The 17,393-nt window shown below is 40.2% G+C and overlaps 1 protein-coding gene across 2 annotated transcripts in view; it reads left to right on the plus strand.

Annotated features, from left to right (window-relative positions):
• Positions 1-17,393, plus strand: part of SGMS1 (sphingomyelin synthase 1) — a 274,978-nt gene that overhangs the window by 69,351 nt on the left and 188,234 nt on the right. For both annotated transcript variants that reach the window (XM_008070649.1, XM_008070652.1), the window contains exon 2: positions 8,316-8,412. The gene's annotated coding sequence lies outside the window, so the exon portion shown is untranslated. The remainder of the gene's footprint in view (positions 1-8,315; positions 8,413-17,393) is intronic.

Consider the following 17,393-nt stretch of genomic DNA (forward strand, 5'->3'; position numbering starts at 1 on the left):
GTCAATCACTTAACCCTTGAGAGACTTAGAATCCTCATCTGTAGAACTGGGATCATGCGACAATTCCCTGAGTGGTTTTGAAGATTGAATAACATCTGTAAAGTGCTTGTTACCAGACTAAGGACTGAGCAGTCTCTCAGCACAACTGCTCTTACCTCTTAAGATGAAGGACTTTTTATTCTCTGGCATTTCAAAGCACAGCTTTATCACACTTTTTGAGTTACAATAGTTCACGTTTATTGATATCTTTCTGAGTCCACAATGTTTCTCAATTCCTATACATGGCATCCTTCTTGATTTATAGGCTGATATTATGTACTTGGCATTTTCCCACAGGGCTTAGGATTGAATCTTGAAGCATAATAGCAATAGCAACTATATTTATATTTATTTATTATTTTGTTTATTTTATACTAAGTGCCAAGTACTAGAACTAAGCCTTGTTAACTAATTTAATCCTTGCAATGAGGACACTGAAGAGCAGAGAGAAGTCAAATAATTTATTTGTTGAAGGCCACAGAGTTGTTAATGGAGGACCTGCCATTAAAACCCAAGTGTATCTGACTTCTAGGCCCAGGCTCTTAGCCCTTCTCTTTCCCTGCAGCACGTGTTAAATAACTGAGAAGATGGCCCTCCAGGGTGACAGACACACGTGTTTTTTGGATGATTTGCAGTCTAGGTTGCTATGGTGTGCTTAAACACATCATTCTATAGTTAAAGGACTCGTGTTCTTTCTGTTATGTGTCAAGATAGCACAGCACCCCCATGAGCACTGCACTTTATTTATGTTCCTGCTGGGCCCTTTTCGTATCTGTCCTTGCTCTAGTTCTTAGTGGACAAGTCTGGGGAAAGGCAATATATCAACTGGTTAAGAGCCCAAGACCCTGAAACTGGACGGCCTGGAGTTAAGTCCCAGCTTTGTCAAGTACAAGCTGTAAATTACGTTAGAGCAAGCTATATTTTCTCTCTATGCCTCAGTTTCTGCAAATTGGGGGTAACAAATAATACTTTAAAGGGTTGTTGTGAGGATTAAAAGAGTAATTATATACATGTGTAGCGTGCACACACACACACACACACACACACACACACTCACACAGTGCTTAGAGCACTACCTGACATATAGTATTTTGCAAATTTTGTGGTTAATGGCAAGATGATAATGTTCCTTGAGCCCAGCTGTTGGCTGTGCTAATTTTGTCTTCGCTTCCTTCACAGAGGCCTACCCCACTTGGCAAAGTCTTTTGGGGGAGTTGGTGGCTAGAGATGGACTACACTGTTGAACATTGGCCAGTTCTTTTTCATCTTGAAGTTATATATGCCTCATTGACTTAAACTTCCTCTCTATTGACTTTAATAGAATCAGGGATTGAATAACTGGAAGAAGTTGATCCAAGCAAGGCTAAAACTATTTGTCAATAATAATAACTAGCTTTTTTGATGTGCTTACTATGTGATCGGTACAGGGCAAATATGAGTAACTTACTGACTCGTTTTTCAAACCTCATAAGGCAGGTATTATCCCATTTTATAAGTAGTAAGTTTTGTGTGTGTTAATCTTGTCCCTGTGGTTAAGTGGATGTGCTTTGAAATATAGCCCCTACAGGGCTTCCCCTCAGGTCTCCTTGAGTGATCTTTAGCCTGTAGTAAAGTACTCAATAACTGGTTTTATTATCTGTTATTATTGCAACTCCCATGAGACAGAATCACATTTTCTACTTCAATTTCAATTTGGGAGTTCTGCCTATTAGTAATTAATAGCAATCTTGTCATGACTGCTCGTACAAACTCCATATTCCTTAGTTAAAAATTCTTCTTTTGGGAAAGTGTTTGTATTGAAGCTGACATTCTTATGTTTTAGGTTAAAGTTGTTTTTACTGCTGTCTCTTTGGTGAAAATGGAAAAATGTCATCTACTGCTCATAACAGGGTAGTGCTTAAAATGATGTTAAATGGTAGACTCTTTCTTGGATTAAACTTTCTCTGGGAATTTCATATCTCAAGTTAGGTTTCAGTGATCTTTACTTTTCTATTAATACTTTTGATCCTTTTCCTTTTTTCTTCAATTTTCTCCAGAAGTGTACAGTCCAGCATTTATCACTTTGACCCTGGTTGTTCCTCTGTTAATTCAAATTGTGTAGGAGCCAGCATCACCCCAAATAGAGGATCCTGTTGGCTGCACAATATGACAACTTCTTGAGTATATAATTGATTTAATTTTGCAAATATTCCAGAGTCCTCTTTCTGAGAGTTCTTCTTAATCTTTGATTTAATAGTTTTTTTTTCTAGTAAGAATATCCTTCCCAACTTTCTCACTACCTTTTTTTTTAAGAGACAGGGTCTCATTCTGTCACCCCAGGCTTGAGGGCAAGTGGTGTGATCATAGCGCTCATGGCATCCTTGAACTCCTGCACTCAAGTGATCCTCCCACTTCAGCCACATGAGTAGTTATTTCTGATGGGCCTCTGGATTCTATTACTGTTATTTAAACAACAGGGTACCTGATGGTGGTCACCATCATGCCTGGCTACTTTTTAAAACATTTTGTTTAGATGGGGTCTGACTCTGTTGCCCAGGCTGGTCTCAAACTCCTGACCTCAAGTAATCCTCCTGCCTCAGATCCCAATGCACTGAGATTATAGGAGTGAACCACCATGCCTTGCTTTTCCCCACTACTTTGAAACATTATTTTGCTTGAGCCATGTTTAGATGGCTCTGAATTCTTAGAAATTGCTGATCATCTTGTCTTGGTTAAATATTTTGTTCATTTTTTGTGGGCGTTATGATTGATGCTAATTTACGAGTCTCTTTATGACACCCTCTTCTGAAGGATTCTGATTAATTACTCCCATCTTATTTTTACCCTTTTAGTGCCATAGTAGGGTCACAATTGACATCGTAGGCCTTTTGTCTAGAAGCACCCATTATGCTGTTAGTCTCTCACGAATGGTGTTTTATGCTGTTTATAATGAAAAGCCTACGAGCTCTTGGCCCTCATCATACCCCAGCTGTGTGACTGTGGGGCACTGTGCATGTCTGAGTGTTTGTTCATCTGTCAAATGGGTTGATAATAATGGCACCTATTTTACAGAGTTAGTGGGAGCACTAAATGAGATAATGTATTTTAAGTGCCCATCCGTGCTTGGCACATTGAAAACACTCAGTAAAGTCAGTAAAGTCTTTTATTTATAAGTCATTTATAAGTGCCTAGGGTTGGAGCTTGTACTTGACAAAGCTGGGACTCAACTCCAGGCCATCCAGTTTCAGGGTCTTAGGCTCTTAACCAGTTGATATATTGCCTTTCCCCAGACTTGTCCACTAAGAACTAGAGTGGTGCTCACAAAAAATTCCCCAGAGGTTGTCAGGCCCCAGTGAGTTAGTCAAGAGAAGAAAGGGGAAAAAAAGGTGTTTTCATGAAGGGGAGATGGCTACTAGTTTTTCACTAGTGGTGGGACATGAAGTGTTAGGAGAAGAAAAGGGAGATAGGGAACAGATCATGAAGATCTTGTTTTATCAAGCCCGGGTGCTCCAACTCATCTCCTGGGAAATGGGCCTCACAGAAGAATTTATACCTAATTAGGGTGCCAGACACATGCAGACTTGAGGAACAGAATTCAGCACTGAGACGCTGAGACCTGTGAGAAAACTGTTCTGGGAGTTCCAGAGGATGGGGAGTGCCTGGACAGTGAGGGGCAAAAGCACAAATAAGCACTGTATTTGCATCAGGTGTTCACTTTCAGGTTCTTAGGGACCTGAAATCAAACCAAAGATAGGTATAACTTGGTCATGCATTGATTCTGTTTGTGAACATGAATTAAATGGGCTGCAATGTGGATTTCTAATAGGGAGCAATTCTGCTCAAGAAGTAGAAAGAGCCCATTGGGCATGGTGGCTCATGCCTGTAATCCCAGCATTGGGAGGCTGAGGTGAGAGGATTGCCTGAACCCAGGGGTTTGAGACCAGCCTGGGCAACTTGGCGAGACCTTTTCTCTACAATAAATAAAAAAATTAGCTAGGTGTGGTAGCACGTCCCTGTAGTTCCCGCTACTTGGAAGGCTGAAGTGGAAGGATTGCCTGAGCCCACCAGGTTGAGGCTGAGGTGGCTGTGAGCGTGCAACTGCACTCCAGCCTGGGTGACAGAGTGAGACACCAACTCCAAAAATAAAAAATAAAAAAGAAGTAGCAAGAAGTCACCCCACATTTCAGCCTGGCAAACTGTTTGGAGTGCTGTTTGTGTGTGTGTGTGTGTGTGTGTGTACACATATGTGTCTGTGTTGTGGACACAAATCTGCTGGCTTGGACAGGAAGAGAGACCTGTTCTTCATTTTCTTGTGATTGCAAAATCCTCTTTTCTCACAGTATATAATATAATACTATTCTTACTTGCCAGCATTCTTCTGATTAGCTTTGTATCTGGCATTGCAAATTTTCTTTTTGACTACTTTTTTTCCTGATTAGTTTCTCAACAGTGATTAGAAGTAGAAATGGAAATACACCAGAAAATGATTGAATGAAAAGGAGTCCTCTCCCCACCCCTAAGTACACAAACAAGAAAAATGAAGGATGGCAACTAACTTTCATTGCTTCAGATAGACTCTAGTGCTTTGTCATGACAGTTGGAGGGCAAGTTATGGAAATAAATGTAAATGTATGACAGGGTGATAGCCAGCTGGCTATCTAAAGTGAGCATCAGCTTTCTGGAAGGAGTAGAGACATTTCCCTGTCATTCTGTTGGAATTGCCTCACTGCTAGAGAGCATTTCTCTTGCCACAAGGCTATAGTAAAAGCAAACACATACATTTCTAAGAAACAGATTGTTAGAAAGTGAATTTCTTTGAAATGCTTAAATAAAGAGCATTTATTATATGCTGAAAGTGTCTGATTCTTCCTAGTACAGCAGCTCTGTGTTCCTCAGTCATCATCAGTGATGAAGGGATAAAAAGAGAAGTAATGGATGCTGGTCTTTCCCTCCCATGGCAAAAAACTAGAAAACAAAACAGTCGTCTATGAGGCAGGGGACAACAGGCAGCTAGGACTATGATCCTTGAGAGGGGAGAACCACATAATAGGGGATCCACTTTTGCAGTGGAGCACACTCCCCACCCAGGGCTTTTTGGAGATGTGCCAAGATGTAGGGCAGAAACAAAGTTGATGCAAGATAAGCCCAGAAGTTTTTAAAAAAATCAGAAAGTAAGGAAATAAAAGTAAGAAAATTAAAAGAATGATGGGCTATGTTACAAAGATACAGAAGCCAGCTTGCAGAGGCTCCTGCTGGCTAAGTCTGAGACAATTTGGGCACCAAAATAATTAGGCCCTAGCAGAATTATTACAGGGAGGTGAGCCCTAGCAGAATATTGTGGTGTCATAACAAATTGAGAGGGATGATACTGTAGTGCCACGAAGAGCTGAAATGTGTATGGCAGGGTACTGAAGAAGAGAGAGCTACTCAAGGGGTGAGACCTATACAGAGTGAGACCTAGCAGAATGCAGCTGCTACCCGGCTAGGAACATGATGGCAATACCAGAGATCATGCATTACTGAGAGCGACTGGGGTTCTGGCCTAGCCCAGGTAGAGAGACCTTACTGAGTAGCTCATCCATTATTTTGAGACACCAGAAAGGCACATCCTAAGAGTAAGGAGTGTACCTTAGAGTAAGGACCATAAGCTAGGAATAAGGGCATGACTGGAATCAACCTGTCTTCACCAAGTATAAGACCATGCTTGAAAGAATCAAGAGGATCCATCAGTAATTTAACTGCCACCAGGACCAAATTGAACACCCTCCAGTTGTCTGTCTTATAATAGAAAATAAGCATGCAAAGAAGCAGGGCATTGTGACCCATATTTAAAATGAAAAGTAATCAATAGAAATAGAAAGTGTCTGTGAAACAGTGTTAAACCAGAACTTGCTCTCTAACAGCATTCTCCAAGGAAAGGAACCAGGGCTTTTTGGAGAAGAGACAAGATCTAGGGCAGAGACAGAGATATGCCCAGAACTTTTAAAAAAGATATATCAGAAAGTAAGGGAATAGAAGTAAGAAAATTAAAAGATTGATGGGCTATGTCACAAAGATATAGGAGCCAGCTTGAAGAGGCTCCTGCTGGCTAAGTCTGAGATAATTTGGGCACCAAAATAATTAGATGCAGGGACAAATTATAAATCGTTGAGAAAGTAGGACTTCATGTATCCCAGATAAATAGGTAAGCAAATAATATAGAATGCTGACTAGTGAATGGCAATATGGAGGGAATGCGGGAGTAGGAACAGTCAGTATGTTGTACCATCACAGTATAAAGTTTTGATCAAGCATGCATCACCAGTGGGGGAGATTTTGATGCCGGAGAAGATATTTGCGTGATCTTTTTTTTTTTTTTGAGTTGGCGTCTTACTCTGTCGCCCAAACTGGAGTGCAGTGGCCGCTCCCGGCCACCGCAGCCTCGACCTGCTGGGCTCCGGCAATCCTTCCGCCTCAGCCTTCCATGTAGTTGGAACTACAGGCGCACGCTACCACACCCGGCTCATTTTTTGATTTACTGTAGAGATGAGGTCTCACCAAGTTTCCCAGGCGGGTCTCGAACCCGCAGGCTCAGGCAATCTACTCACCTCAGCCTCCCAAGGCACGGGATTACAGGCTGAGCCACCGAACCCGGCTATTTGCGTGATCTTAAAGTGTCTCCCTACAGATTGCTTATTAGTTGTAAGGGAAAAAGAAGTAATCTTTCACTGGAGAAGTTGGACAACTCTCTGGCTAGGTGATCAAAATTAACATCGCCAACGTGGGGCAGACAGACTTTGTGAGCCCTTAGATTAGGCATCCAGAGAAGACATCACTTCTGTAGTTTTCTGGCTGAGAATGCATAGCCTTAACTGAATCATCAGGAATCACCTGAGGAAACGTCACACAAGTCAAAATAGAAATGTTCTATTCATAGAAAAGGGGAGAGAGGTGATATTCTTCTAAGGTGTCAATGTTATAAAAGACAAAGGAAAGCTGTGTGTTACACGTTAAAGGAAGCAAAAGGAAATGGCAGCGAAATGCAACATCTGACCCTGCGTTATATCCTGAATTGGAGGAGAAAGAAATTAGTCAAGGGCATTATTGGGCTAGTTCAATATGACAGTAGATTATATTAAAATATGATGTATCAATATTAAATTTACTAAGGTTGATAACAACATTGTGGTTATGTAAGAGAATATTCTTATTCGTAGGAAATAAATTCTGAAGTAGCTAGAGGTAAAGGGCTATGTTGTATGGAACTTATCTCTGGCTATGTCTGAGACATTTTGGGCACCAAAATTACTAGGCCCTAGCGGAATTATTACAGGGAGGTGAGCCCTAGCAGAATATAGTGGTGTCATAACATTGAGAGGGAAGATACTGTAGCTCAGGGCCACTGAAGAGCTGGAATGTGTATGGCAGATTACTGAAGAAGAGAGCTACTCAAGGGGCGAGACCTACACAGAGTGAGAAAAAAAAAAAAAAGTCAAGTGTGTATGTATGGAGAGAGTGAGTGAATGATTAAATAAATTGGCTAAATATTGATAGTAAGTGAATCTGGGTAAAGAGTATATGAATTTTTTTTTACTGTTATTATTCTACAATTCTTCTGTAAATTTGAGATTATTTCCAAATAGAAAAAATTAAAAACCAAAAAACTCAGCAATATAATTGTGACTTAAAGAGAAAGGGAGACTATGTGAAAAAGATATAGGTGTTTCTTAACTACCTTGGTTGGATTTCTGACCTTTGGATTGTCTGTGATAAATACATTAATCCTGTGGCAGTGTCTCTGTCACTTAGCAAGCAAAGTCATTTTGTATCTGTTGGCTAACAAAGAGTTTCTAGTGCAAAAAGAACTAATACTGCTATTCCAGTTGAAACCATTATGTCATTTGGTGTCATGGAAGAGTTTGGAATAAGGCGTCATAGAGCTGAGCTCTAATTTCTTCTTTGGCCCTTGCTGACTGAGTGGTCAGGGGAAAGTTTCCAAATATTTGGGAATTTCAGCCACTGCATTTTAAAATAATACTTGTATATTCTCAAGATCTTAAGGTTCCAATGAGAAAATACATGTAAAAGCTCTTTATAAATTGTGATGATTTCTTCTAGAACATTAAGTTGCTATTAGTAGTTTTGGTTAAAATGGCTTAGACTGAGATCGATATTTTCCTTAACATGGGTGACCCTTTTTCAAAACTCTTTAACATCAAGTTTCTCCTAGGTTGATTATACAGGAGTTTCTTTCCCCAGTGGACCCCTTGGTTCCTTCTAGTTGCCTCCTTCCTCATTTCCTGCTCTTATTATTCCAGGCAAAGCTTCAGTGACTGAAAGAGTTGTGAACTTTCTGAATTTCGGAAACAGTGAAGGTGGAACACAGCAGAGAGTGTATAATAAAAGATAACACAGGTAAGTCAAAATCGGCACATCACCCATTCTCAAAGAACTCTTTGTTCTGAAATTCCTTGTGATTGCTCCTGCTTCGTTTCAAGATTGTGCATGAGCCTCCGATGGCACAAAGGGAATATCTAGGACTCCGCGGGGAACAAGGGCAAATTCAGCCAAGGAAAGGGCAGTGTAGCTTAGGAAAAGTAGGAAAAAGAATTGAAGAGGCCAGTTTCCCCACTGGAGACAAGCAACATGGGCAGAACTACGACAAACAAAAGGCACAGAAAATAGTGTCAGCCTGAGTCACTGGAAATGACATAAAAGGGCACTGCTGGATCGAAAGTCAATAAGCCAGCTAGGAAAGGTCCTAGGATATGCCATTTGGGATCAGACCTTTTCTCTTAATCTGGAATTGCTTTTGATTGAGGCTTTTATCCTGGAAGAGTACAGTTACCAGGTCTGCCCTCTTATCTAGAATTGAGCATTCTAGGCCCATGCTGCTTAGAGTGCCAATCTGAGATGGGATAAAGTGCTTGCCCAATGACATAAGTCTGCCGAACTAAACAGCGTTTTTGGTGTCATTATTGATTTCTATTCTGGTACGTGTTTCCTATGTCTGCTTGTACATGCAGATAATATATAATAATATTTTACTTAGTTTTGCTTGTTTTTAAGCTTGAAAAGAATGATACATTGCATGTAGTGTTTTGCAACTTGCATCTTTTCTACTCAATTATGTTACAAGATTTACTTGTTGCATGTAATGGCAGTAAATTAATTTTCTGATTAAATAAATTTGTTTGTGAGAATCAATCATGCTTTATCTGTTGTCTTACTTCCCTCCAACCTTTGGTATTTTATTGCCAGTCTGGTGGGTGCAAGCAAGTATACTGTTGTAATCTTTATTTGCATTTTCCTAATTAATAGATTGAATATCTTTCTGTTTAGTACCATTTGGAAAACAGTTTTCATGATTTTAATGTAGGCAAATCTTTCAATCTTTTCTTGTATGTTTTTTGAGATACAGCCTAAAAATTTCTTAACTGTATGTGAGTACATTTTCACAATGCAAAGTACTAACCATTATACGATCATAGCTTATGTGTATATTTTCATTGCTAATCTTTGTTCTTTCTTTTGAAGCTTTTGTTTTTTTATGTTCTCATTCATTCTTTTCCTCTGTTGATTTTGAAATTGTACATTGTATTTCTGTTCTTCTAATGATTACCCTGAAAGTACACTATGAACATTTAACTGTTTTAGAGTTAGTCAGTATTTAAGGTATTCAAACTTCCTTCCAGAATAATACAATAATAGGACACCTAGTGAAAACTCTCTCCTTCTTTATGTATATGCACTTTTCAGTATTTCAGTTCTGTTATTTGTTTCACTATACAAATTAGACAGTTGGTACTGTTTAGAGATGGTATTTGTTTAACTTGATATGTTTACCGTTTCTTGTTTTTCTTCCCTTCTTCTATCCTTACCTTCCCTTTAATTAGATTTACCTTCTTCAGATTTTTTTTCCCCTGAGAATCTCTTGGTGGTAACTTCTCTCAATTTTGATTTCTGAAATGTCTTTATTTCACTCTTAAAGTTCTTAGTTGACAATTATTTTCTCCCAGCATTGTGAACATACTGTTCCATTGTCCTATAGCTTTTATTTTTGCAGTAGGACATCTGTTAGTCTTTTATTTGTCATTCTGTAGTAGATGATTTGACTTATTCTATATTTGTCTTCAGTGTTCTGCAATTTTACTACAATGTGTCTATGTACAGCTTTCTTTTTAAATTTCTGTTTATATTTGTTGTGGTGTTTCATATATTCATGTATTTGTTTCATTTATCAGCTCTGAAATTTCTCAGCTATTAATGGCTTTGAATATTGTCTCTTCATTCTCTCTAATGTCTTCTGTTTTGATTAAATGGATGTTAGGACTTCTCTTTTTATCTTTTATGTCTTTTAATTTCTGTTCATTTCTTTCTTTGGGGGGGGTGGTAATTTCTTAAGATTTGGCATCCAGTTCTATAATTCTCTCTTTAGTTGTATTGGATATTCTATGTAAGCTATTCACTGAGTTTTAAATTTTAATGATGATGTCTTTTTAATTTCTAAAATCTTTATTTGTGCTTTGAATCTTCCTGAATATTTTTTGATGGTTTCTTTTTGCTTACTCATTTCTTTGGCTTCATCTTCCATGTCTTTAAACAACACCAAACAGTTTTTTCATGTCCTATATTTGATAATGCCAGTATCTGAAATCCTTGGTGGTCTAAATCTGTTTTTGGACTTCTTTCCTAGTGTGCATGGTGAGTTTTAATTATGTGCTAATATTTGCTTGATAATTATGTCTTAAAATCTTGAGATATTACTTCTTGAGATCTGTGTTTGTTTGTACTAGAAACCAGGAGCATGCTACAGACCCAAGATCACCTCTCTTTGGAAACCTGGTTTCAGGTTGGGCATTTCCCAGCTTGCTAAGGGCTGAAAGTCTGAACACTCCATCCCATTGTTGGTATTCACAGTTGCCTCCAGGGCAACTCACTTCTTAGTGCTCTTTGCTTAGGTTTCACTGCACTGTTTCTACTTTACTGTCATAGCATTGTTTTCTCTTCCTGAATCTAAGCAATGCATTAAAAAGCATTTTTAAACAGAATAGCAGAAAGGCCTTGCAAATATTTAATCTACCATAATTCCTGAATTAGTAGTGCCCAAGATATTTTTAAAAATCAGTTGTCTGTACATGCCTTTTATTAACTTTCTTAAACCCTTTAAATGTTAAATTGCTTTATTTCATCTAAGAATAATATTGAAGTAGTGTTTTTTAAAATTTTATTTTGAAAGATGACTAAGCCCTATCACATACACTTTTCCCTAAATTCTTTTTTTAGTCACTCTATTGAATATTTACTCTCTCGGAAATTGGAATTACCATTCTTGGAATAACTCATTAGAACAGAGTACTTATTCAGCACCAGTTTATTATGCCTCCCGATCTATTTTCTGTCAAAGTTTCATTTTTCTTTCTATCTAGAATCCTACATATAAAACTATGTATAAAAGATTCAGTTGTGGATTTCTGCTTGTGGATACCTTTCTTCCTCACCTGGAGTATAGAAAATAGATATTTGCTGTTGTGAATTTGAGGCATTATTTTTGTAAGCTTCATGTTCTTACCTCTATACTCCCTCAATAGGCACAGAAAATAGCGTGAAATTTTTGGTTTATAGTATGTTAAGTTGCCTTGGGCTTTGGCACATAAGAAAAAAATTATTTCAAAATTGATGTCAACTGAGGATGCTGATTTAATAGTTTGTTATTCATTTTTCAGCAGAACAATCACCTGTAGGCAACCATACCTTTTAAGAGGCTTCATAGATCTGACAGGTGTGTGTGGATTTTGGAATGAAAGTGATATGTTAGGCATGTCTCTAATTTGCAGACTCTTTATGCTTTGTAGCTTACAGGTAGGATTTTTGTAATACTAGTGTGATCATAGAAAAGGCAAGTACTGAAAACATTCCTAGGAAATGCTGAGCTCTGTGACTAGAAATTCTTTGAGAAACTGCCTGGTATTGACCCCATCCTTTCATGTGGAAAACATAAATATCAGAAAATCTTGTGGCTTTCCCTCCCTTGGATAGCAAATTCTAATGAGTAGTAACTTACATGTGTGTCCTTGTATTCTTGTGTTTTCATTGGCTGTAATTTCAGGCACTGCTGCTGGGTTTTGCTTTCCGAATGGTTAGGTCAGCAGAGCATTCCAGAAGCTTTACCTGGAGAGCTGGGAAAGCCATAATGTAGCTTATCAGGGATGGCCAGTGCTTCCTGAGGGAGCCCTGCTGACCTTCTGGGTTGGGGGAGTCATCAGGCTCAAGTGCACACTGCCTGGGCACAGGGAAAGAAATCTAACTGCTACTGCTCCAGTTCTGTTGGCTTAGGCTGGACAGTTTTTATGGCAGAGCAGTAACTGGCCCTTGGAACTGCCCAGTTCTCCTCTTTTACTGTAAATATGTTCTTTGAAGGTTGTGATTTGGGTCATTCGCCTGATTTTAACAGAGTTCACCTGAGTGCAGTTTCTTTTCTACCGTGAAGTTGTGACTCTGTCCATATCATAACCATACACAGAGACAGCCCAGGAATGCAGTCTTTCAGATGTCCATGTCAGTTAGGATGTTAAAAACTGCAGCTTGACCGTTATTGTCAAGACAAGTGACCAGATCCCATCATATAACTCAGAGCAGTGCTTCCTGTGTCTCCCATGCTTGAGTCACAATTGTGTTCCCCTGGAGTGAGAACACTAACTCATCTCGCTCTAGCTTGCTGCTAGATCACTTGGCCGTCTGTAACATTTTGCTCCTTTCTCACACAAGATAATGAATTAGTTAGTATATTTCCAAATAAGGTTTTTGAAAAGTTAAGATTATTTTAAGCACCTTCCTCTCTCCAACTTATCTTCCCTCCTGCTCACCAAGTTCACATCTGAATGTTTGTTGTCACATCCTTTGTTTGATGCCTGCAAAAATGCCCACAGCATAACTCTTATTTGCCTTTGCTACAGTCAAGGAGTTTTGAGGTTGGCAGCATGGCACCGAGGAGCCATACTAGGTTCACTAATAGCCAGACTGCCTGAGTTCAAGTTGAAGTTCTACTCTCAGTTGGTAGGACTTTGGTTAGTCACTTAGGCTTTCTGAGTTTTACTTTTCCCACCAAATACTTATCTTAATCTGTTCATATACTAGAGCAGTAGTTTTTAAATGTTTGGGGTTTCGAACCCCTTTATACTATTAAAAATTGAGGACCCCAATGAGCTTTGCTTATATGAGTTATATCTAGCATATTGTGATAGGAGAATAATGGCCACCGAAGATGTCCACATTCTAATGCCCAGTACTTGTAATTATGTTACCTTACATGGCAAAAGACTACAGATGTGATTAAGTTAAGGATCTTGAGATAGGGAGCATAACTTGGATTATCCAGGTGGGACCTGGAGCATCATATGGGTCCTTGTAAGAGGGAGCTGGGAGGGTCAGAGTCAGAGGAGGAGCTGTCTGTGAGGATGGAAGCATGGTTGAAGTAACGCCATTGCTGGAAGGTAAACCCACAAGCCAAGGCATTATGTAAGGGACATTCTCCTGTAGCGCTTTTGGGAGGAACTCAGCCCTGCGGCATCTTGATTTTAGCCCTATGAGACTCATTTTTGGATTTCTGAACTCTAGAACTGTAAGATAATAAATCTGTTGTTTTAAGGCCACCAGGTGGAAGTAATTTGTTATAGCAGCAATATAAAAGTAATATAAATATTTTATGTATTAGAAATTAAAAGTGAGAAAATTTAAAAATACTTAGGAATTCATTAAAAATAATAAACCTGTGCAGGCACGATGGTTCAAGCCTGTAATTCCAGTACTTTGAGAGGCCGAGGTGAGAGGATTGCCTGAGCCCACGGGTTCGAGATCATCCTGGGCAACTTGACAAGACCTCATTTCTACAATAACTTAAAAATCAGCTGGGCATGGTAGTGCGTGCCTATAGTTCTGGCTACTTGGAAGGCCGAGGTGGAAGGATTGCCTGAGCCCAGCAGGTCGACACTGGGGTGGCTGTGAGCGTGCCACTGCACTCCAGCTGGGTGACAGCCTGGGCAACGGAGTAAGACTTCAACTTAAAAAACAAACCAAAACCAATTTTAGGCTATAACTTACTTTTTTATGATGATTAGCTATCTTCTAATTATTAGTGAAAAGACTAATAGCCAGGTGTGTTGGCTCACACCGTAATACCGGCATTTTGGGAAGTGGAGGTGAGAGGATTACCTGAGCTCAGGGGTTTAAGACCAGCCTGAGCAGCATGGTGAGACCTCATATCTACAATAAATAAATAAATAAATAATCAGCCGGGCGTGGTGGTGCATGCCAGTGGTTCCAGCTGCTTGGTAGGCTGAGGTGGAAGGATCACCTGAGCCCAGCAGGTTAAGGCTGTAGTGGCCATGAGTATGCCACTCCACTCCAGCCTGGGCAGCGGAGTGAGATTCCGACTCAAAAAAGAAAAGAAAAGACTGCCACTGCTTTTCATTTAAAAAAAATCTTTTAAATGTCTGACTTAAGAGAAGATAGCTGAGTTTTCATACCTACTTCTGCATTCAGTCTCTTGTGGTATCACATGTATTATGTAGCCTCCATTTACACTCAGGAGAGGATCAGCATTAAAAAGGCAAATAATATCATAGTGTCATTGTGAAAATAGCTTGTCCTCATGGACTACCTAAAAAAGGTTTTGAGGACTCTTAGGGGTCTAAGACCGTATTCTAAGAATTGCTAGGCTAAAGCCCAGCTGCATGGTCACACCAAGTTGCAGAAGAGTCTGAGAACAGCAGTTCTTATTCTGGGTTCTATTAGAAGGCAGAAGGGAGTAGGTAATAGGATATTTAGCAACTTGAAAGTCTTGTTCTATCAAGGTTTGATATACATGGTGGATAGACAATCACCAAAATGCTAGTGTGTCCCTTCTCCTTGTCCTTACATTTGCTAGGAAAATGGGCATTTTGCGTGACTGCATCATTTGACAAAACACAATGACATGTAGACCGAGGCATAGTGGCAGTGAATTGCATTTTTGGTGTTTTAGATAAATTGTATGAAATATATTTTGTTTGGTGCTCACAGGCAGCTTTTTGATATCTTCTTTGGGTCTTTTGAATGTAACAACATGCCTTCTTTCCCTTGAAAGGAGGACAGTTGGGCCAGGCTCGGTGGCTCAGCCTGTAATCCCAGCACTTTGGGAGGCTGAGGTGAGTGGATTGCCTGAGCCCGTGGGTTCGAGACCCGCCTGGGCAACTTGACGAGACCTCATCTCTACAACATATCAAAAAAAAATTAGCCGGGCGTGGTAGCACACGCCTGTAGTTCCAGCTACTGGGAAGACTGAGGTGGAAGGATCGCTGGATCCCAGCAGGTCGAGGCTGCGGTGGCCGGAAGCGGCCACTGCACTCCAGTCTGGGCGACAGAGTGACTCCAACTCAAAAAAAAGAAAGGAGGACAGTTGGAATTGAAATGGGATTTAATACACAACTTTGATTCACAGTTATTCTCCGTGAGTTTGAAAATACATGGAGTGTAATGTTTTCTTTGGGGTCATTTTGTAAACAGTCCCTGCTGCTCCCTGGCAGTGTTCTGTTGTTGAAGAATAACTCACTTCCAGTTTCTGATGTGAAATGGCAGTTAGGAATGTTTGTGCTAAAGTACCTTACATTAAAAAAAAAGTATTTAAATGCAATTAATACTTTAGTTTTAGCTTAAGTGGCTTAATTCTGAGCTCAATATAAAACTTACTGCTGATTTTATTTCTTGATAAATTTGTGCACATTTTTAGTGCTTTTCTCATTTTAAAATCAATTATGGTCATACCTTTTGGGTGAATGAGAGCTTGGGAGGTATTTTAACATCCTATATATGGTCTGGAGCTGTCATTTCAATCTCTAGACAGGGAAAAGCCTTTGGGTCATTCACACCTGAGATTGCCCGCTTCCTAACTGAAGTGGTTGAGCAAGGGCAGTTTTGGTTTGTGATGGGAGTGGAGAGGGAGCATTCACGGCAGTTTTGAAGTCTCAAGCACTTGTAGAGAGAAGGGGTACTTGTTTGCGAGCCACAGCAAGGATCCTTTGGGTGGTCAAAGGGCTGCACCAGTGTCTGGAGCTGGTGGGCAGTTTTATTCACTTTGCTGCTTTTCCAGAGGCAACAGCCATCTTGAGGTTGCCAGTTTCTGTTTTACTTTGTGGTGCACTATGTTCCCAGGAAGCAAGGCTCTTATTGGTGGAGACTGTAGTTATGACAGAGAGAGTATAAGCAATTGGTAGCACTTATCTTGCGTGACTGGGGACCTGTTGGTACGTAACACTTTGCATCTGAGAAGCTCGGTGTGATTAGCAAATAGCATCATAATGGTAGCATTTATTACCTACACATGGGCATAATACAAAATTATAAGTGAGACACTTGGAAAGGTGTCCCTATTTCATCTTGGATATATTTCAAATCACCACCTGGGACCTCTCCGGGCTCCCTGTCCTCAAGACTTGCTAGATGTCCCAGTAGTGGGGAAGTATGACTGGCTGCAGGACTTCCCCTGCCACTTCCAGATGCCCTTCTCTCTGGGCACTGCAGGGGGGCAAAGGCCAAGGTGCCAGGTGAGAGGAAGTTCCTCTTAAAAGCCACGTGGTGATTGATGACAACAGCTAGTGGTTTTGGAATTATTTTCTGATAGTTTAAAGTTTAGTTTAAACACTTAAACAAGTAAGTGTTTTGATTTGGGGGTTCTCGCATTTACTAATCATGAAATAGTTTCTGTATGTGGAGGCTCAACTAGTACAGGGCCGGGGCAGTGTCTTTTTTTCCCATCAGCTCTTGAGTGCTTCCTCATAGTGTAGCTGGCCTAGGAGGCATTTACAGGAGGGAGCCAGTTCTCAGGGATCATCAAACCCAGGTCATTGTCCTGTGCACAGAGGCCTCTCAGAGGGTTTTGGAAGCAGTCTGTGACAGTTGAGGAAAGATTAGGGTCTCCTTGGAAAGAGGCAGAAGCGGCATATATAGCTAGCTGTTTGCTCCTCCAAAACTTGAACTCCCCTCTATCTCTTTTCTTTTTGAGTCAGAGTCTCCTGTCACCCAGGCAGTGACATGATTGTACAGTGGCACAATCATGGCTACCACAGCCTCGACCTCCTGGGCTCAGGAGATTCTTCTGTCTCACTCAGCCTTCCAAGTAACCGGAACTACAGGCACATGCCACTGTAACTGGCTAAATTTTTTATTTATTGTAGAGACTAGGTCTTGCTAAGTTGCCCAGGCTGGTCTCCAACCCCTGGATTTGGGTAATCCTCTTGCCTCAGCCTTCCAAAGTGTTGGGATTACAGGAATGAGCCACCGCTCTTGGCCTCCAGTCTCATTTCTTATTGATTTCCTAGCTGATGTCCATAGCAGCTGTTGTAAATGTTTACTTCTTTTGA

The sequence above is a fragment of the Carlito syrichta genome, unplaced genomic scaffold (genome assembly GCF_000164805.1).
Source record: "Carlito syrichta isolate Samal-C Ts95f unplaced genomic scaffold, Tarsius_syrichta-2.0.1 Scaffold313881, whole genome shotgun sequence".
Classification (NCBI taxonomy): domain Eukaryota; kingdom Metazoa; phylum Chordata; class Mammalia; order Primates; family Tarsiidae; genus Carlito; species Carlito syrichta.